Source organism: Sciurus carolinensis, chromosome 4, assembly GCF_902686445.1.
Source record: "Sciurus carolinensis chromosome 4, mSciCar1.2, whole genome shotgun sequence".
In the NCBI taxonomy this organism is placed as follows: domain Eukaryota; kingdom Metazoa; phylum Chordata; class Mammalia; order Rodentia; family Sciuridae; genus Sciurus; species Sciurus carolinensis.
The window spans coordinates 100,298,679-100,320,530 of record NC_062216.1 but is presented as its reverse complement, the minus strand read 5'-3'; the positions used below and the strand labels follow the sequence as shown (position 1 = coordinate 100,320,530).

Below are 21,852 nucleotides of genomic sequence, written 5' to 3'. Positions count from 1 at the left end.
AAGTTGAGCAGGAAATTGAAGGCATTGTGACAAGGGGTCATGGACACACACCACTTGCACTATATGGAGCACGCATTTTAATGGGTTTATTGGGGAAAACTTTCAAGGGAATTAATGGAGCACATGTGATCTCCTGCTCTCACAGCTGAGACCAATTGTAGGCTGCATGTGTGATGGCCGGCATTCCTGTTGAAAGTTTCTGAATCTGCAACTCTACAAACTTGAAGGGTCAGAGGAATAAAGGCCATGCTGGTGACTCTACAATGGGCAAGAAAATGACATTATTAGGAAAGGGTAACTCTGAAGCCCAGCAACTGGTACTGTCCACATTTTCCAAGCAAATCAACACCTGCTAAGTCAACTTTCTGCTAATTTATTAAAAAGGGAGGAAGTGAGGCTGTGGGCTCATCAAGATCTGATCTTCCTTGAATGGATGAGAGGGAAATTTAAAGGTGCTCAAGAGCATTCAGATAGAGGAAAGAGTGCAGAACTGGAGGGAAACTAGAGATCATGGTGTGAAGAGAATTGTGAATATGTTGTTATGATACTGCGTGAGGTCAGGAGGGATGGGTTCCAAAAATTTCACCTGGCAGAAGCATATGGAGAAGGCTCATGTGCCAATCCAGTCCTACATGAGATCAGTGAGTGAGGGTGCTGTGTGGGAACTGCAGCTCAAGGCTTTCCAGGTCTGCAGGAAGTAGGTGGTATTCTGCTCCATACTGTTGCTATGTGGCAATTTGTGTCCACTGTTACCAAACCTTTTAATTTTTCAAGTGAACTAGAAATGTAGGTTTGTAAACCAAATATTCCTTCTTTAAGTGCTGTCAAAATTCAAATTTACTTAATAAATGTATAGGCCAAACTAAACGTAGGCTGCTTGATCTTTTCCCAACAGGGACCGTGTGAGATCTTGATAGGGTGACTGATGGGATTGGTTTTGCTTTTTGGAAGGATTATTCTAGGAACAATGAGCAAGGTAGATTAAAGGAGTTAGCAAAGGGTGAAGAAAAGTAATTAGGAAGCTAGTGCTGGGTATTGAACCCAAGGCCTCACACATTCTTGCAAGTGTTCTACCATTGAGCCCCATCCCAAGCCCAATTATGAAGCTTCCTGAAATAAAAATTGAGACACTGAAGTAAGGCAAAGGTAGCAGGGTTTAAGCTTAAGTTCATTTAGGAAGAGAGTTGGCAAGATTTGTTGACTAATGAGATATAAAGTTGTACAGGGTAAAGTGATAGGGGTTTAATTTCATTTTGCTACATATGGATTTCCAGTTTTCCCAGCATCATTTTATTGAAGAGGCTATATTTTCTCCAAAGTATGGTCTTTGTCTAGTATGAGATAACTGTATTTATGTGGGTTTATCTCTGTGTCTTCTATTATGTACCATTGGTCTACATGTTTGTTTTGGTGCCAATACCATGCTGTTTTGTAGTATAATTTAAGATCTAGTATTGTGATGCCTTCTGCTTCACTTGAGATATAGATACTGCAGGAAAAAGAAATTAGGATGATTTTCAGATTTCTAATTTGAATGGCCAGTGATCTTTGAAGGGACTGAAATAGGAAATGAGTAGGCAATGCTGGCTTACAAAGCAATATCAAAAGTTCTTTTTGCATACACAAGTTGAACATCCCTAATCTAGAAATCCAAAATCTAAAATATACCAACATGATGCTGAAGAAGTTTTGGTTTTGGATATGGACTTAGAGATGATCGACTAGTAAAGTCTATGCAAATATTTCCAAATTCAGAACACTAAACCTAAAACACTCTGGTCCCAGGTATCTTGGGTAAGGGATACTCAAACTATATTGAGTTGGGACAATTTGATAAATTCTGAAAGAAATTCTGAAAGAAATTAGATTGGGGTTACATAATGGAGCATCATCAGTGAATGGCTTATATTTCTTATTTTGACTGAAACATTTCCCTTCAATATGTCAGGCTTTGAGCTTGTCACTGGGATTTGGAGGGTTAATGACCAGCTGGTCTCAGCTCATGAAACTTGCCTATTAGTGAAGCAGGCAGATAATTAATGAGAAGGCATGTCGCTGCCCGCGGCAACAATTGCGCAGGTATTTATCGGAGGGGCCAGGAAATAAACTATTTTTCCTATATTCACTAATTTATAGAGGAAGAGAGACTTTGAGAGAAAGATAGGCTTTGCTTAGAGGAAGAGAAACTTTTTGCTTATCAGGAAGAGAGACTTTGCTTAGAGAAAGAGAAACTTTGCTTAGAGCAAGAGAATTGCTTAGAGGAAGAGAAATTTTGCTTAGAGAGAAAGTTTTAGAGAAAGAGAGGCTTCTACGCTTATCAGAGATCTATTTCTTCTTAGTTCTGCTGCTTTTTCTTAAAGGTGCGTCCTGCATCCTGTGAACTAAGGGTGCGTCTATCTGAGGTGCTTTCTATTTGCTTACTGCTTCTTTTTCTTCCTTTCTGCTAGTGGCTTCTACTCCGCTTCTTTCTGCTAGCTGCTGCTTTTACTGTCACGCCCCCGCCCACTGCCCGCTTATATTCCCTCCAGGAGGCGGAGGGCGGCCCTGCCAGTTGCGATCAGGCGAGGAGCCAGCTGCCCTATCACGGCAAGGGTCAAAACGAGCAGGCCCAAGCAGGCGCGCTTGGGAACACCTGTGCACGCGTTGTGCACCGTGGACTTAACTGAATTCGGTCAGTGATAAATCACCTGGGTGTGCTTTTGTTAATTAACCTCCTCACTGCCAATGTGATCAGGCGCTGTTCTGGCTGGCACAGCCCCCAACAAAGGCATATGAACAATAAATAAAATTATGTTAAATGCTGTAGAAGAAATATGGTAACTGGGAACAAGATGAAGTGAAAGACAGGATCAATGGCTCTTTGTCCAGAAGAACTGAAACCTTGGGCCTGGGTGAGAGGAGAGTTGGGAAAGAACCTAGGGTCACTGCAGTGTACTGGACTGAAGGAGAAGCAGAACTTCAAACACTGGAGTGTCCCAGAATCCAGTCCTCTGAGCTCTTCTCTACTTATCTTCATTCCCTTTGTGATGATCCAGTTCATAACTTGAAATTCTATGCATCTTATGATTTCTAAATGTATGTTTTTAGCTCAGACTTCTTCCCTTGAATTTCAGAATCAGGGACCCAGCTGCCTCTTAAATAGCTTTACATGAGTGTCTGAGAACATCTCATAGTAAATATGTCCCAAAGCAAGCTTCTGACATTTTTTCATTCTCTCTCCTTAATCCTACTTTGTGTGTGGTTGTTCACATTTCAGCAATGGCAATTCCATTCTTCTAGCTGCTTAGGCTCCAAATTCGGTAAATCCTATGAGCTCTACCTAGAAAACATTCAGTAGATCTCTTTATCACCTTCATTATTACCTTCTTGAAAATACTTCTCATTTGCAATATTGCAATTGCCTCTTATTTGGTTTTCTTGCTTCAACCCATGAAGTCCTTTCTGTTCCAATTGAGTAACTAGACTTATCCTCTTAAAACGTCTTATTATCTCTCTTCTCTACTAAAACCCTAATGGGTCTTACTTTAGTCAAGACCCTTCTGATGACCATACGGTGTCCTATGGGATGTGTCCCTAATAACTTCTCCTTCCTCAATTCCTTGTTCTCTTTACCATGCACATTTGGTTCCAGTCACACCCATCATTTGATGATCTTCTAGTGTGCCTGGGGTGTTCCTGACTCAGGGTCTTTGCACCCACTGTTCTCTCAACCCAGTTGATCTTCCTGCAGAAGCTCACCTGTTTTATCCCTAGGTTTCTTCATGTATTTAATCAGTATCCAATATTACCTTTTCTGACCAACTTACCTAGAATTACAATCCCAAACTTAAACATTTCATCCCACCTCTGTTTCATTTTTGTTCTTCTAGAAGGTATCATTTTTAGTACACTAAATATCTTACTTATTTCTCTCTACCCCCTGTTATAATGTAAATTCCAAGAAATCAAAGAATTTTCTCTGTTTCATCTTCTTGTGTACATGGAGCTGATAAGAGTGCTTGATATACATAGTATGCCCTTAAAAAACTGTTTTCCAAGTGGGCATAGTGGTGCCTATCTGTACTTCCAGCTACCTGGAAAGCTGAGGCAGGAGGATCACAAGTTCAAGGCTAAATGGAGAAACTTAGCAAACTCCTGTCTCAAAATAAAATTTGAAAAAAGGGCTGGGGATGACAAAATGTTCAGCTTCGTGGTTGAGTGCTTGGCTAGCATGCATGAGATTCTGGATTCAACCCCAGTACGGTAAAACAAAAACGAAACAAAACATGCAAATGAATAGAAACGCCATGAAAAAGGACTGAAATCCGGACTTTGGATTTGGCCAGTAAGGGGCTACTGAAATAGCCTTATTGAGAAAGGAGGAGGTAGTGAGACTGGCACGATGAACTGACCCCGCTTGTGAATCAAGCTGAGGAACTTGGGCGATAGAGGGGGAAGAGTAGAACAGAACCTGGAGAGGAGGCTTCAGTGTTTCCTACACATTACTGAGTTGGGTTTTGTCCTCATTCTCATTCTTCCACTTTTAAGGTATGCCGTGTACAGGGCCCATCTCTCTCCATCTCTTGCTGAATATTTCAGAAATATGTTCAAATATCCCAGGCATTTTGAGGATTGTGTTCAATTTAGTATTTTGGTTTTTGATTGTGCTCCAACTTTGTCAGCATGCAAGCATTGCCTTCTGAATAACATTGCCAGTCCTTCGACTCTTCCTCATGCTCCTCTGGTGTTTTCCTTGGTCAAGGATCAAGTGATTTTTTTTCTTTGTTGTGTTGAAGGACTTGCCTTGGATTGATTAAAACACTATTTTGAAAAATCTGTTATTTACTGACAATTGCTCTTTTCAATTGATCATGCCAGAGTATACCTTTTCTTTTCTTTTGCCTTGATTGGTCATTAAATGTCATTGTCTAACCCTGACATATCAAGGTACATACTAAAATGAAATTAGAATGCATTCATGATCTGTAGTATTTTCATTGCAGAGTTTAATTGACTGTTATCTTTCCTGTTTGTTCTTTTTTAAAAACATCTGATATCCCATCTGTGTGTATTGTGCTGTACTGCTTAATAATACGGTTCTAGATAATAGAAATCCATTACATCTCTCAAAGGAAATTTTTAAAAAATGCTCTCTAAGGAGTATAAGGCAACACAAGTAGGAATTCAATCTCTGACTAAGAATCAGCATGTGCTTTTCTTTTTTTCTGAAGAAAGAAGAAAATAAATAAAAGGTAGAACACTAGACCTCAGAATTGTCGCTTCGTGCTGCTGCATAAAAATAAAACCCATATGGTAGAAGAAAGGCTGTCAATAATCCTGTGGAGCAGACGAATTTTGTTCCTTCAAGTGAAGAAGGAGCCTGCATCTTTACTCCTAAAATATCTTGAAGTTGAAGTAAGCACCACCATTTTCTATTTCAGACGAATATTTCTAACAATCACTAGAAATCAGCAGGAAATTCTCCAAAAAAATTAGCATTAAAATAAAAAGCTCTGTATCATCCACCCTGCAGGAAACACCGATATTTTTCAAGTGCATTTATTCTTGATTTGCTCTTTTTATTTCCTCAATTCAATTTCACTGTTTTAAAGATTTAAAAAAATTTTAATTCTTAATTTCTTATATAATGAAAAGCTACAAACTCTCATCTGTCTCTGCCTTTTCTCTACACATATACTTTAGAGATAAACTTTTTATTATACTTATTAATGCATAGTAATTGTCCAAATTAATAGGTTTCACTGTGACTTTTCCATGTGAGCATTTGCTGTGCTTTGACCATATCCCCCTTCCCTCCTACCCCATCCTCATTCCTGTCCCCTTTCCCTACCCTAAACATTCTCTTATAGAGGAAAACTCTTGGTAATTTCTGTGTTCATCTTTTGGTGGTTTCTGCAATGAATCAGAAAACATGATCATATCTTTGTTTTCACATTTATTAATAGCTTACTGTCATATGAGACAAAGGATGAAACAGAGGATATCCACTGGGTTCCTATCATGGAGGGTGAGGCTTTGACTTTACTAACCCCATTTCCTTCTATCTGGCCTCCAGCTTATGTCAGATAGTTATATAAGTTTCTCAATTTGTAACTTTACATAGTAACCTTAACTCCCTATTTCTTGCTCTGTTGTCTTGCAGTAGTGTCTTGACTGCCTACTACATGAGATAAAAAAAAAAAAAACAGCATCCCCCTCCTCTTGTCTGATTTTCTACCTTCTCTGTGACCACCTTATATCAATTAGGATTTTGCTTTTATGCTATGTTTTGCATTCTGTTCAGAAATCACACCACATTATTAAGCAGTACAGCACAATACACACAGATGAGGTGTGATACTTTGTCCATATGTTAAATATAATGCTGAAAATGAATCTGAAAATGATATTCTTTTAAAAATATAGCCAGGTACAGTGGCATACACCTGTAATCCCAGCAGCTCAGGAGGCTGAACCAGAGGGATTGCAAGTTTAAAGCTAGCCTCAGCAAATAATGAGTTCCTAAGTAACTTATCCATGCCTTAAGCAACTTAGCAGGAACTTATTTCAAAATTAAAAAATAAAAAAAAAGGGTTGGAGATGTGGCTCAGTGGTTAAGTGCCCCTGGTACCAGTAAATAAATAAAAACGAATTTATGATTAGGGGATGCTAAGGTTACATTTCTTCTCTTACGTTGCACATATATTGTATTAGAGTTCTCATGAGAAAGAACAAGATGGGAATGTGTATGTGTGTGTAACACAGACACATATGTAACTATAAAGACATAATGAACTGGATTGCATGATTATGAATGCTGACAACACCAAGATCTGCCGTCAGCAAGTGGGAGGCCCAGGGGAAAGAGTGGTTTAGCTTGCAGTTTGAAAATTTAGCTGTCTTGAGACTCAAGAATCATTTTGAGTCTGAAGGCAGGAAAAGACAGATGTCTGGGTCATGCAACCAGGCAGGAGCATTTGCTCTCTTTTATGGGAAGATAAGTCTTCTTATTCTATTCAGGCCTTCAACTGATTGGATGACCACCCACATTAGGGAAGGCAATATGCTTCACTTAGTCTACTTCATTGAGCTAGACAAGTAAGAACAAACCAAACCCAGATTATTTCTCAGTAGACAAAAAGACATAAAAACTAAAAAGACACAAAAGTTAATTAAATGAAGAGTTGGTGTTTTGAAAAGATGAACAAACTTGACAAATATTTTAATATAAATACACCACAAAACAAAACAAAAACCCTGGGAATAAATTTAACTAAGAAAATGAAGTATTCCTACAACAAAAAAATTTTAAAATATTGGTGAAAGAAATTTAAGAGAACATACACAAAAAATGTAAAGACATATTCCATCTTTGTATATAGGAAAAGTTATCTGAATTTTGTGAATCAATCCACAAATTCAATGAAATTCCTATATTGTACATTGATTGCACAATTATGTTCTAAACAGAACCAGAAAAAACACTCCTAAAATGTGTACAGAAGCACAAAAGACCTGAAATGCCAAAGCATTCCTGACAAAAAACAGTGTTGGAGGCACTAAAATACTTGGCTTCAAACCACACTACAAAACTACAGTAATCAAACGAGCGTAGCGCTGGCATAGAAACAGGCACAAGGACCCATGGAACAGAATAGAGAATCCAGAAATAAATCCTTATATTTACAGCCAACTAATTTTTGACACAGACAATAAGAACATACATGGAAAAAGTGAAGTCTCTTCAATAAATGGTGCTGGTAAAACTTATCTATATGGACAGAGAGATTGAAAAAAATAAACTAGCTTCCTGTCTCTTACCATATATAAAAATGAACTCAAAATGGATTAAAGACTTAAACTTAAGACCTGAAACTCTGAAACTACTGGAAGGAAACAAGGGAGAAAGGAATCAGGATGTTGGTCTTGGCAAGAATTTTTTAAAAATATATATGTCAAAAGCACAGGCAACAAAAGCAAAAGCTGACAAATGGAATTATATCAAACCAAGACAGCAAAGGAAACAATCAACAGAGTGAAGAGACAACCTGTAGAACCTGAGAAAGTGTTTTACAAACTATTTGTCTAAGAAGAGATTACTACTCAGAATATATAAGAAAATCAACACAAAAACCATCTGATTTAAAAATGACCAAATTGGGTTAGGGCTATAACTCAGTTGGTAGAGTGCTTGCCTCGCATGCACAATGCCCTGGGTTGAATCCCAGAACGACACACACACACACACACACACACACACACACACACACACAAAGACAAAATTACCTTAATAGATATAGACATTTCTCAAAAGAGGATTTCCAAATGACCAAAAAGTATATGAAAAAATAGTCAATATCATGAATCATCAGGGAAATGAAAATCGAAACAATGAGATATTATCTTACTCTAGTTAAGAATGGTTATTATCAAAAAGACAAAAAAAAAATGCTGAAGAGGATGTGGAGAAATAGAAATGTAAATTAGTACATTCACTATGGAAATAAGTACAGAAATTCCATAAAAACTAGAACTGGAGTCACCATATTACCCAGGAATCCCAGGGGTATATCCATAGGAATTGATATCAGTATTTCAAAGAGACATCTGCCTTTGCATGTTTATTATAATATGATTCACAATAACCAAGATATGGAATCAACCTAAGGGCTTGTTGACAGATAAATGGATAAAGAAAATGGTATATATAAAAATGGAATATATCCAGCCATAAAAAATGAAATTCTGTCATTTGTAGTAACATAAATGGAACTGAAGGATATTATGTTAAGTAATGTAAGTCAGACCCAGAAAGACAAATACTGCACTTTCTCACTTATATGTGGAAGCTAAAAGACTGATCTCACACAAGTAGAGAATAGAGTAGGGGTTACCAGAGTCTGGAAAGTGGAGAGGGATGGTTAGTAGAAACTGGTAAATGGGTACGGAGGTGCATTTGGATAGGAGGAATAACTTCTCATGTTACATGTTACATGATAACTATGGTTGACATCAATTAATTGAACATTCTAAAATAGCTCTTAGAGAGTATTTTGAATGTTCTCAGCACAAAGAAATGATAAATATTTGAAATGGAGACAAGTATTGAATCCAGGCAGTCTGTCACCAACTGCTGTTATGGTACTTGTACTATTTAATGGCTCTAAGGCTATCTATTCCTATTCATAATCTGATCTAATATAAAATATGTATATTTTTATAAAACAGTATTTATATTTTTCTTTTTCTTTTTAAAATTTTAAAAATTCGTTCTAATTACTTATACATGACAGTAGAATGCACTTTGAAACATCATATATAACAGAGTATAATTTCTCATTCTTCTGGTTGTACTGGTCCTATAGTTATATATGTACATGGGATAATAATGTCTGATTCATTCTACTGTCCTTCCTATCCCCATACCCCCTCCCTCCCTTCACTCCCCTCTACCTAATCTAAAGTAACTCTATTCTTTCCAACGCCACCCCCCCCATTGTGAATTAGCATCCACATAAAAGAGAAAACATTCAGCTTTTGGTTTTTGAAGATTGGCTTATTTTGCTTATTATGATATTCTCCAGCTCCATCCATTTACTGTCAAATGCCATAATTTCATTCTTCTTTAAGGCTGAATAATATTCCATCATATATATATATATATATATATATATACACCACATTTTTTAATCCATTCATCTGTTGAAGGGCACCTAGGTTAGTTCCATAGTTTACCTATTGTGAATTGAGCTGCTATAAACATTGATGTGGCTGCATCACTGTAATATGCTGATTTTTAAGTCCTTTAGGTATAAACAGAGGAGTGGGATAACTGGCTTAAATGGTGGTTCCATTCCAAGTTTTCTGCGGAATCTCCATACTGCTTTCCAAAGTGGTTGCACCAGTCTGCAGTCCCACCAACAATGTATAAGTGTACCTTTTTTCTCACATCCTTGCCAACATTTATTGTTGCTTGAATTCTTGATAATTGCCATTCTGACTGGAGTGAGATGAAATCTTAGAATAGGTTTGATTTGCATTTCTCTAATTGCTATAGATGTTGAACTTTTTAAATATATTTGTTGATTGATTATATTTCTTCCTCTGTGAAGTGTCTGTTCAGTTCCTTAGCCCATTTGTTGATTGGGTTATTTGTTTTTTTGGTGACTTAGTTTTTTGAGTTCTTTATGTATCCTGGAGATTAGTGCTGTATCCGAGGTGCATGTGGTAAAGATTTCCTCCCATTACGTAGGCTCTCTCTTCATGTGATCGATAGTTTCCTTTGCTGACAAGAAGCTTTTGAGATTGAATCCATCCCATTTATTGATTCTTGACTTTACTTCTTGTACTTTAGGAGTCTTGTTAAGGTAGTCAGATCCTAGGCCACCATGATGAAGGTTTGGGCCTATTTTTCTTCTATTAGGTGCAGGGTTCTAGGGCCTGTCTTTGATACACTTTGAGTTGATTTTTGTGCGGGGTGAGAGAGAGGGGTTTAAATTTCATTTTGTTACATATGAATTTCCAGTTTTCCCAGAACTATTTGTCAAATAGGTTATCTTTTACCCAGTGAATGTTTTTGGCACCTTTTTCTAGTATGAGATAACTGTATTTATGTGGATTTCTCTCTCTGTCTTCTATTTTGAACCATTGGTCTACGTATCTATTTTGGTGCCAATACCATGCTGTTTTTGTTACTGTGGCTCTGTACTATAGTCAAGGTCTGGTATTGTGATACTTCCTGTTTCACTCTTTTTCTTCTAAGGATTGCTTTGGCTATTCTAGGTTTTTAATTTTTCCAAATGAATTTCATAATTGCTTTTTCTAGTTCTATGAAGAATGTCATTGGGATTATAATTGGAATTGCATTAAATCCATATAACTCTTTTGGTAGTATGGCCATTTTGATAATATTAATTCATGGGAGATCTTTCCATTGTCTAAGGTTTTCTTCAATTTCTTTCTTTAGTCTTCTGTAGTTTTCATTGTAGAGGACTTTCACCTCTTTTCTTAGATTGATTCCCACATATTTTATTTTATTAAAAGAACATTGTAAATGGGGTAGTTTTCTAATTTCTGTTTCAGTAGATTCATCTCTGATTGGAATGTATTTAATTTATGGGTGTTGATTTTATAACCTGTTACTTTGCTGAATTCAGTTATAAGTTTTAGAAACTTTCTGGTGGAATTTTTTTGGCTCTTCTAAATATACAATTATGTCATCAACAAATAATGATAGTTTGAGTTCTTCTTTTTCTATTTGTATCCCTTTAATTTCTTTCTCCTGTCTAATAGCTCTGGTTAGAGTTTCAAAGACTCAAATGTTGAATAGAAGTGGTGAAAGAGGGACATCCTTGTCTTTTTCCAGTTTTTATAGGGAAAGTTTTCCATTTTTCTCCATTTAGAATGATGTTGGGCTCGGGTTTAGCATATATAGCTTTTATGAGATGTTGAGGTATGTTCCTACTATCCCTAGTTTTTCTAATGTTTTAAACATGAAGGGGTGCTATATTTTGTCAAATACCTTTTCTGCATCTATTGAGATGGTTATATGATTCTTGTCTTTAAGTCTATTGATGTGATTAATTATGTTTATTGATTTCCATATGTTGAACCAAGCTTACATCCCTGGGAAGAACCACACTTGATCATAGTGTACTATCTTTTTAATATGTTTTGTATGCAATTTGCCAGAATTTCATTGAGAATTTTTTACATCTATGTTCATCAGGGATATTGGTCTTGAAGTTTTCTTTTTGATGGGTCATTTTCTGGTTTGGTATCAGGGTTATACTGATCTCATAGAATGAGTTTGGAAGCACTCCTTCTTTTTCTATTTCATGGAAAAATTTGAGGAGTATTGGTGTTAATTCTTCTTTGAAGATTTTGTAGAATTCAGCTAAGAATCTGTCTGATCCTGGGCTTTTCTTGATTGGTAGGCTTTTGATGACGTTTTTTATTTCATAACTTGTAATTGATCTATTTAAATTGTTATGTCTTCCTGATTCAGTTTGGGTAGGTCATATGTCTCTAGAAATTTGTTGATGTCTTCAAGGTTTTCTATTTTATTAGTATAAATTTTCAAAATAGTTTCTAATTATCTTCTGTATTTCACTAATGTCTGTTGTGGTATTTCTTTTTCATCACATATTTTAGTAATTTGAGTTTTCTTTCTTTTTCTCTTCATCAGAGTGGCTCAGAGTTTATCAATTTTATTTATTTTTTTCAAAGAACCAACTTTTGCTTTGTCAATTTTTTTCAATTGTTTCTTTTATTTCAATTTCATTGATTTCAGCTCTGATTTTAATTATTTCATTCTTCTACTTTTTTGTGTTTATTTGTTCTTTTTGTAGGGCTTTGAGTTGTAGTGTTAGCTCATTTATCGGTTGACTTGTTATTCTTCTAGTGAATTAATTCAATGCAATGAACTTGCCTCTTAGCATTTCCTTCATTGTGACCCAGAGATTTTGATATGTTGTATCACTATTCTCATTTACTTCAAGTAGTTTTTTTCTTTCATCTCTGATTTCTTCTGTTATCCATTCAGCATTTAATAGCATATTATTTAGTCTCCAAGTGTTACATTTGCTTCTGTTTTTTATTCTATCTTTGATTTCTAATTTTATTCCATTGTGCTCTGATACTGATAGGATGCAGGGTATTATCTCTGTTTTTTTTTTTTTTTTTTTTTTTTTCTAAGAGTTGCTTTATGGTTTAAGATATAGTCTATTTTAGAGAAGGACCCATGTGCTTTTGAGAAGAAACTGTGTATTAGCTCATTTATGGATGAATTATTCTAAATATGTCTGTTAAGTCTAAATTATTTATTATAATAGTTAGATCTAGAGTCTTTGTTTAGTTTTTGTTTGAAAGATCTATCCAGTAGTGAGAGAGGTGTGTTAAAGTCACCCAGTATTATTGTGTTGTGGTCTATTTGATTCTTGAAGTTGAGATGTTTTTTTTTTGATGTATATAGATGCTCCATTTTGGGGGGCATAAATATTTATGATTGTTATGTCTTGTTGATGTATAATTCCTTTAAGCAGTATGAAACGTCTTTCTTTGTCCCTTCTGAGTGCTTTGGCTTGAAGTCCACTTTATCTGATATGAGGATGGAAACCCCAGCTTGTTTAGGCAATCCCTGTGAGTGGTATGTTTTTTCCCATCCTTTCACCTTCAGTCTGTGGATATCTTTGCCTATGAGGTGAGTCTCTTTGAGACAGCATATTGTTAGGTCTTGTGATTTAATTCAATTTGCCAATCTGTCTTTTGACTGATGAGTTTAGGCTGTTAACATTCAAGATTTTTATTGAGATATGATTTGTGTTCCCAGTCATTTTGGTTTATTTCTGTTATTAATTTGACTTAGTTTCTCTTTTGATTGACTATCCTTTAGTGTTGTTCCTCTCCTTGCTGGTTTTCTCTTTTGATTCTCATTTCATCCTCATGGAATATTTTGTTGAGAATATTCTGTAGTGCAGTTTTTGTAGTTGTGAATTCTTTTAACTTTTGTTTATCATGAAAGGTTTTTATTTCATCTTCATATCCGAAACTTAATTTTTCTGGATATGAAATTCTTGGTTGGCATCCATTTTCCTTCAGAGCTTGAAATATATTATTCCAGGATCTCCTAGCCTTAAGGGTCTGGGTTGAGAAATCAGTTGAGATTCGAATTGGTTTCCCCTTATACATAATTTGTTTTTTTTTTTCTCATGCTCTTTAAGATTTTATCTTTATTCTGTTATTCCTACTCATAATGTGATCTAATATAAAATATATGTTTAAAATAACTATAAAATATACTTTATAATTGTGATACAATACCACCTTATTTCACAAGGGATATTTTTTTCAAGATTTTATATTTAACTGCAAGCAAATTAAAAAGAACAGCAAAGCTGAATGCCTTCTATTTGTTACTTTCTGTAACTGTGGTATCTAGGAAGTATAGTCAGAAGAATTATAAAGAGAATGGAGGACTTGAGACCATACTTTCATCTTCCTCCTTTCACAACCAAGCTGTTAAATCTTTCCTCAACCAAGATGCCATTTGAGAGGGATATACTCTGAGACAGAAGAAAATTTTGAGAGAAAATTTGATCTTTGATATTTTTGACTACTTATTCAGCAGAGGAAGTACTTCTCCCAAAAGAGGTTCTTTAAAGCCAGAGGAAACAGAAATGACTTTGTTAAATTCAAATACAAAAATAAATTCAGCAAGTTGAACTCAGGTTTAGAAACAAAACTACCTGACTCTGCAAATTCAAGATTTAGTAAACTTTGACACCAGTGATAATGAGCTTAAATTATTTTATGAATTTTTAAAATTTAAGATGAGAGTAAGACTCTCTGGGGATGAGCCCCAACATCAGTGATTTATTTATAAAGCTCCCAAATGATTGCAGTGTGCAGCCTCCATTGAGTGAGTTAGAATTATGATACATGAGGGATCTATAATGTTAGTAGTGAAGTATTAACTAGATATAGTTTTGTTTTTTAGAGCTCTTAAAACATTTTTGTAGGCCAGAAAATATACTTTGATCTTAAAAAGCTTTTCCAGACTCCCCACTGAATTTTTATTGGTAGTCTAGTGAGTTAGATCTGTGATGGTAAGCATTTGTAACAAGTTGGTTGAAGAGCAGTCAGGTTAATAATGGGGGAAAGTGGAATAAAGGTCTGCTAAATATTTCCTGGAGGTTCTATGAAACAAGACTTTATATCTTTGCTTTGGAAAGTAAAGTTGCAGAAAATTTAATGTGACAGCAGCATGAAGTAGCAGCAAATAGTATTTAGAAACAATGTATTCAAAATGACATCAATGAGTCAGGCAAAGAGTTGAAATAAAGGAAGTTTAGTATTTATAGGGCAGGGATTATGGAAGCCAGCTCTTGGTGCCAATATATAACTAATGAGCATTTTTTTTCTATCTTTCTATCACCTGTCTACTGAGCATCTTAATGTATATTGACCAGTAGGGTCTAAATAACCTTATCTTTGATTGTGAAAAAATATGCACAAAACACTTTAGGAATTAAGAACTATGCCACATTAAAATAGGTATTTTAAAAGTGATACTGAGATATCCTGCATCTATCCCACCTAGCTTTATTTTTTATTACAAAAGTAGCATATACTCACCATAACAAGAAAACAGCCAAGGACATATGAGACCACACTCCCTCATCTTTAGTCTCCAGTCTCACATTTCTTTATGTTCTTTGTATATTATGGATAATTATACACTGTTATTTTTTTTTTATTCTAGTTTTTAGCTTTCAAGATCCTGGAATGTATACCTCTAAAATGTTTGTTTTATGTAATCAGATATGTTCATGTTTTTCCTATGGTTTTCCTTATGGTCTGCAAAAAGATTTTATTGATAATTTTTAATGGTCAAGAATTTACTTGACCAAAAAAAGAAAGAAAATTAATTAACCAAAAGAGTATTGTCGGTTACTTTCTGAAGTTGTCTGCAATACTCCAAATTGATTATTCTTCCTATATTAATTTTAACAGCAAAGTAGCATAAGGGATATTGTTTTTAAATAGTGAAGTGATCCTTAACAACTTGACCATACCAACACCCCAGTCTTGGACGTTCAGCCTCTAGAACTGTGAGAAATTGATTTCTATTATTTAAGTCACTCAATCTATGGCAGTTTATTATAGCAACTTGAACTAAGACAAAAATCAGTTGATATTATTGGTGGTTTGAACTTTTTATTATTTGTCAGTGACTGGAAAACACAGGGAACAACCCCAGCTGCCAGTTTCAGTATGCATACTTTACATTCATTTCCAACCTCAGTTCAGGGTTTGAGCAGGTGATTTAGGCTCTTAGAGCATCCCATTTCCCTGGCCAACTTGGCCATTTTTCACTATCTGTTGAATTAGGGACATGGCGCAATAGAGTTCATGAAATAATAAAGATTAACAAGAGTTCACAAGGCTTGACATTTTCCAAACTGGTAAGCTCTGTATAGTACAAAATTGAGAGGTACCACAGCTAATCGAGAATGGATACAATGAACGTTTATATTCATCTCTTTCTCTACTGTTCTATACTGTTTCTCTGAATTTAATAAACAGAAACTTTAAAAAACCACACAAATGAGGTCAGAAAATTTATGTTCTTATATACTATAGTAACATATATGCATAGGTTATTTCCCTTTACTGAATATAATTGTATTAACTGAGCTGGTAAGAAGAACTAAGAACAAATATTTTCAGAATCCTGAGAATATGGCTGCAGCTCACCACCAGATCCTGTTGTTCAAGACATTGCCTCTGAGCTGTCAGTATCCAACTTAGGGAGACTACCTTCCTCTGCAGTCTTGTGTTCTTATAGAATTAATTTAAAAATGTTTTAATTTAAAAACATTGTCAATAAAAATAATAAAGGATTCATTAAATTAATTCAGTTGGGTACATTTGTGGCAAATATGTTTGTTCACTCAACTCTTGTTTTTCTGTAAACATAGGCTTCCTGCCCCCTGTCCTTCAAATTGCTGGGTCCCCACTGTTGGCAATGGGAACCTCATTTTCACCTGCTTCTACAGGGGTCAACAGTAAGGAAACTAATTTATGCCAACCACTGTCTATAAATGCTACTTTTTTTTTTAAGTCCAGATATGAGTTACTAGGTTTCTGATTCTGTGAGAAAATATTTTTAGGGGTACGGAAAGGTATCTACATTTGTCCATTAATAAATGTGTTATTTCTCTGGAAGCCTTCAGACCATATACCATAACTATCCATTTCAAATTAACTTTTCCACAGTCAACAAACAAAATAGGCACTTCCAATTTCTCTGTCCCATCCTTTGTTAGATTGATGGTATACATTTTACTTTTACATATAATTGAAACATATAGTGTATCACTACTTGTTTGCTTTACATTATATTATAGAGTGTTATAGCACAAAGAATTTTATATTTAGCTCATCTATGCCTTTCAGCACTCCATATTTTATTGTATAAATCCAATATTTCTTTCTGGTATTATAGTCCTTTTTTATGTAAGAACATTCTTCAATAGTTTTTGAAGTGCAGCTCAGCTGGTAATAAATACACGTAATTTTTGTATAAAAAGTCTTTGTTTTCCTCTGGACATAAAATTCTGAGTTGATGCTTTTCTTTCTGTCCTTTTAATATGTGCCATCATTGCTTTCTAATTTTCATTGTTTTATCTTAGAGATCTGCTATATTTCTTATCTCTGTTCCTCTACATGTAATATGTCTTTATTTTTTTTCTGGCTGCTTCAAGATTTTCTTTTTGTCTGCTTTTTTTTTTAAGCAGTTTAAATATAACATGTCTAGATTTTTTCTTGTATTTTTTAAAATTAGAACTGTTTGAGCATGTAGCGCCTGAACAAAAATACCTTTTTTCTTGCTAATTGCATACCCTGTGAATTAACAATATAAAACTGTATCAAGATGTTTAGTATACAATTCAGAAGAGTGTCCTCTCTAAAAGCAGAAATAGCTTTGTCTTTTGGAAATAGCTGATAGAAGAAGATGCCGAGGACCTGGGGTGAGGGCAGATGTTAGACATTGAATTATACAGAAAAAAGGATAGATGATTAAATTTGCCAAGTTTCTACTTGGAAAGACATGAAGATAACATCAATATTATATAGAAAAATGAAGGCGATCCAAGATGGCAGCCTAGAGGGAGACTGCACCCCTGTCGCTCCAGAACCCAGCAGTTAAGAAGGGGAGGCATTGAGAGACTCGGACTGAAATAGAGCCACGGGTGAGTCTGCCCACTGGGTAAAGCGCGGCCCGGGTGGCAGGCCCAGATAGAGGTGGCTTATCAGAGCCGGGCAGGGCAGCTAGAGTCTTCCACAGGCAGCCCTGCGCACTCCGGCGGTGGGCCCCGCCCACACAGCCAGCTTCTCCAGGTTCTCGGAACGGAACTGGCCCGCTAGTGAGAGCCTTTCTGACCAGAACAAGCTCCGAGTCCCGGAGCCAGCGCATCGCAGCGTACTCCGCCGGCACGCAAGCAGATTCAGGGACCAGATAGGGCAGCCAGAGACTTCCCCAAGTAGTCTGGACCCCTGCGGTGGGAGGTGCCATTCAAGGCTAGTTTCTCGGAGCTGACTGCCCAGTGAGAGACTTTCTACATAGAACCAGCCACAAGCCCCCGAACCAACGGAGAGCCTCGATCCGCAAGCAGCCTCTGGGATCAGGACAGGGCAGTCAGAGACCTCTTCAGGCGGCTCTGCCCACTCCAGCTGTAGGCTCTCTTCACAGGGCGATCCAAGATGGCGGCCTAGAGGGAGACTGCACCCCCAGTCGCTCCAGAACCCAGGAGTTAAGAAGGGGAGGCATTGAGAGACTCGGACTGAAATAGAGCCACGGGTGAGTCTGCCCACTGGGTAAAGCTCGGCCCGGGTGGCAGGCCCAGATAGAGGTGGCTTATCGGAGCCGGGCAGGGCAGCTAGAGTCTTCCCAAGGTAGCCTTCCACACTCCGGCAGTGGGCTCCTCCCACACGGCCAGCTGCACAGTGCAGGACCACAGTGAGAGCATTTCAGCACAGAGCCAGTTCCAAATCGTGGAACCAGTAGGGGGCTAGGGGCAGTTTTCTTCGGATGCACTGCTTTATCAGATTCCTCCAAGACATCAGGCTACTGAAGGCTGGGAGGTGATACACTGGAAATCTACCGGGACACTATAAGCCAATAGCGGAAAACTGCAATATAATATCTCAGGGTCCCACTGACAACTGACCAATATGAGAAAACAAGGGAAGAAAATGTCCCAAACAAACCTAGATACTACATCAATAAAACCCAATGACAGCACAGCAGAAGAAACGTCAGAAAGGGAGTTCAGAATGTACGTAATTAAAACGATCAGGGAAGCTAATGAGGAGATGAAAGAGCAAATGCAGGCATTGAAGGAGGAGATGAAAGAGCAAATGCAGGCATTACATGATCGCACCAATCAACAGTTAAAAGACCAAATACGGGACGCAAGAGATCATTTCAATAAAGAGTTAGAGATACTGAAAAAAAAACAAACTGAAATACTTGAAATGAAGGAAACAATAAACCAAGTTAAAAACTCCATAGAAAGCATAACCAATAGGATAGAACACCTGGAAGAGAGAACCTCAGACATTGAAGACAAATTATTTAATCTTGAAAGCAAAGTTGGCCAAACAGAAAACATGGTAAGAAATCATGAACAGAATCTACAAGAATTATGGGATATCATGAAAAGGCCAAATTTAAGAATTATTGGGATTGAGGAAGGCTTAGAGAAAAAAAACAAAGGAATGAACAATCTATTCAATGAAATAATAACAGAAAATTTCCCAAATCTGAAGAATGAAATGGAAAACCAAGTACAAGAGGCTTATAGAACTCCAAACATACAAAATTACAACAGACTCACACCAAGGCACATTATTATGAAAATACCTAACATACAAAATAAAGACAGAATTTTAAAGGCTGCGAGAGAAAAGAATCAAATTACATTCAGAGGGAAACCAATAAGAATATCAGCAGATTTTTCAATCCAGACCCTAAAAGCCAGAAGGGCCTGGAACAACATATACCAAGCCCTGAAAGAAAACGGATGCCAACCAAGAATCTTATACCCAGCAAAACTTACCTTCAAATTTGACGATGAAATAAGATCCTTCCATGATAAACAAAAGCTAAAGGAATTTACAAAAAGAAAGCCAGCATTACAGAACATTCTCAGCAAAATATTCCATGAGGAAGAGATGAAAAACAACGATGCAAATCAGCAACAGGAGGCGCTAGCCTAAAGGAATAGCCAAATAAAGGAGAAACAAAATCATGTCAAAAACAAATATGAGTCAATATTACATAGAAAAATGAAGATAGGAAAAAGGAATAAAAGTCATTTTGTTCTTCTGAGAATTTAGAATTCTCCTGGTTGACACAAATTCTCAAGTCAATTTTCTTCAATTCAAATATAGAATGAACAAAGAATACAACCGAATTAGCTTGTATTATTTGACTTAATTTTTTCTTTATTTAGGACTTAAAATTGATGTAAATTTTCTTGTGCTTTATTCAGGGACCATTCAAATGCATTAAAAGTAAATTACTATCTTCTGTAAAAAGGATTAGAGAGAATAAGCAGTAGAATTGAATGTGAAATAAGAGATACCTAAATTAAATTAGAATCATACTGTAATAGTTAGGGTCCTCCAGATAAACTGACCCAATAGAATGAATTATATACATAGAAGGATATATTATGGGAGGAAGCTCAAATGAGGATAAAGTCTGTCAAGTCTAAAGTGCTCTGGGTGGACTGGCAGGTTGGAAACCCAGGTAAAAGCATTAATGCTGCAGCTCAAATCTAAGGACTACCTGCTGACAGAATTACTTCTTGCTTGGGGAAGTCCTTTATCAACTGATTGATGAGGCTTACTCACCTTATGAAGTGCAATGTGCTTTACTCAAAGTCTACTGATTTCAATATTACTCTCATCCAAACACATTGTTAGTTTCAATATTAGGTATGCCTCAAAAGCTCATGTATGAGGCAATGCAAGAGGGTTTAGGGGTCAAATGATTGGGTTATGAAAACTTTAACCTAATCAGTGCATTCATACTTAATAGTTAATAAGGATTAACTAGGTGGTAATTGTAGGCCAATAGGGTGTGACTGAAGGAGGTGGGTCATTGGGGGCATACCTTCCGGGTATATATTTTGTCCTGGTTGAGCAGAGTTCTTTCTGCTTCCTGGTGCCATGTTCCCAGCTGCTTTCCTCTCCCACACATTTCTGCCATGATGCTTTGTTTGGCCTCAGGTCGTAAAGAATGGAGTTGGCTGTATGGACTGAGACCTCTGAAATTCTGAGCCCCCAAATAAACTTTTCTACTTCTAATTGTTCTTGTCAGGTATTTTGGTCATAGGAAAAACTGACTAAAACATACATACTCATGGAACATTATGTTAAGTGAAACAAGCCCAAATCAGAAAGTCAAGGGTCATGTTTCCTGTCATATATGGAATCTAGAGAGAAACATGCAAAGAAGAGTGTGTGGGGTGGGTGGTACCTCATGAAAACTGAAGGGAGATCAGTAGAATAGTGGAAAGGGAACAGAGGAGGGAAGGGTGAAGGAAGGGGGAAATACTGGAGAATGATATTTGTCAAATTTTACTGTTACATTTTTCACATGTTTGAATATGTAACAATAAATCCCACAATTATGTACAATTATAATGCACCAATAAAAAATATGGAACAAAAACTAAACACTCACAGAAATATCCAAAATAATGTTTGACTAAAATCTAGATGCTATAGTTCAGCTGAATTCGCACATAAAATTAACTATCACAAGACTACCTCTTGTCAACATGGCACTAATACCTCCCTCCTCGAGCCATACTTAATCTCCACTTACATACAACAACAAGATCATACTTCTACATAACATGATAGAACTGTTTTTCATACAACACAAACAACTCTACGCCTTTCCGCAGAAGAGAATGCAAAATACCTGGGTGACATTTACTGTGACTAAAATATTTACATTCTGTGACTAAAATACTATGATATTAAGTTAATACACATAAATGATATGACATTAAAAAAGAAAGTAAATATATCTTATGTTACATAAAAAGAGGTTGAAAGAAGGCAGGAAACAAAGATATTTGCTATACACAGAAAAATAACAAAATGAGGATAATATTTTCATGATAATTACAGTCCTTATTTCTGTTACTGGTCACATGGTGACAGCTGGTATTTTTGAATACCTTTTTCTATTCCCATTCTGTGTTGCCTTTGCTGTCAGCAAGTATCTCAGCTACTTGTGGTTCTTTACCTAGTGTATGACCCAGACCTTCATTCCTGAAGGGTCTGGGC

The 21,852-nt window shown here is 36.3% G+C and overlaps 1 pseudogene; it reads left to right on the top strand.

Annotated features, from left to right (window-relative positions):
- Positions 1-2,049: 2,049 nt before the first annotated feature.
- Positions 2,050-21,852, top strand: part of LOC124982853 (10 kDa heat shock protein, mitochondrial-like) — a 37,627-nt pseudogene continuing 17,824 nt past the window's right edge.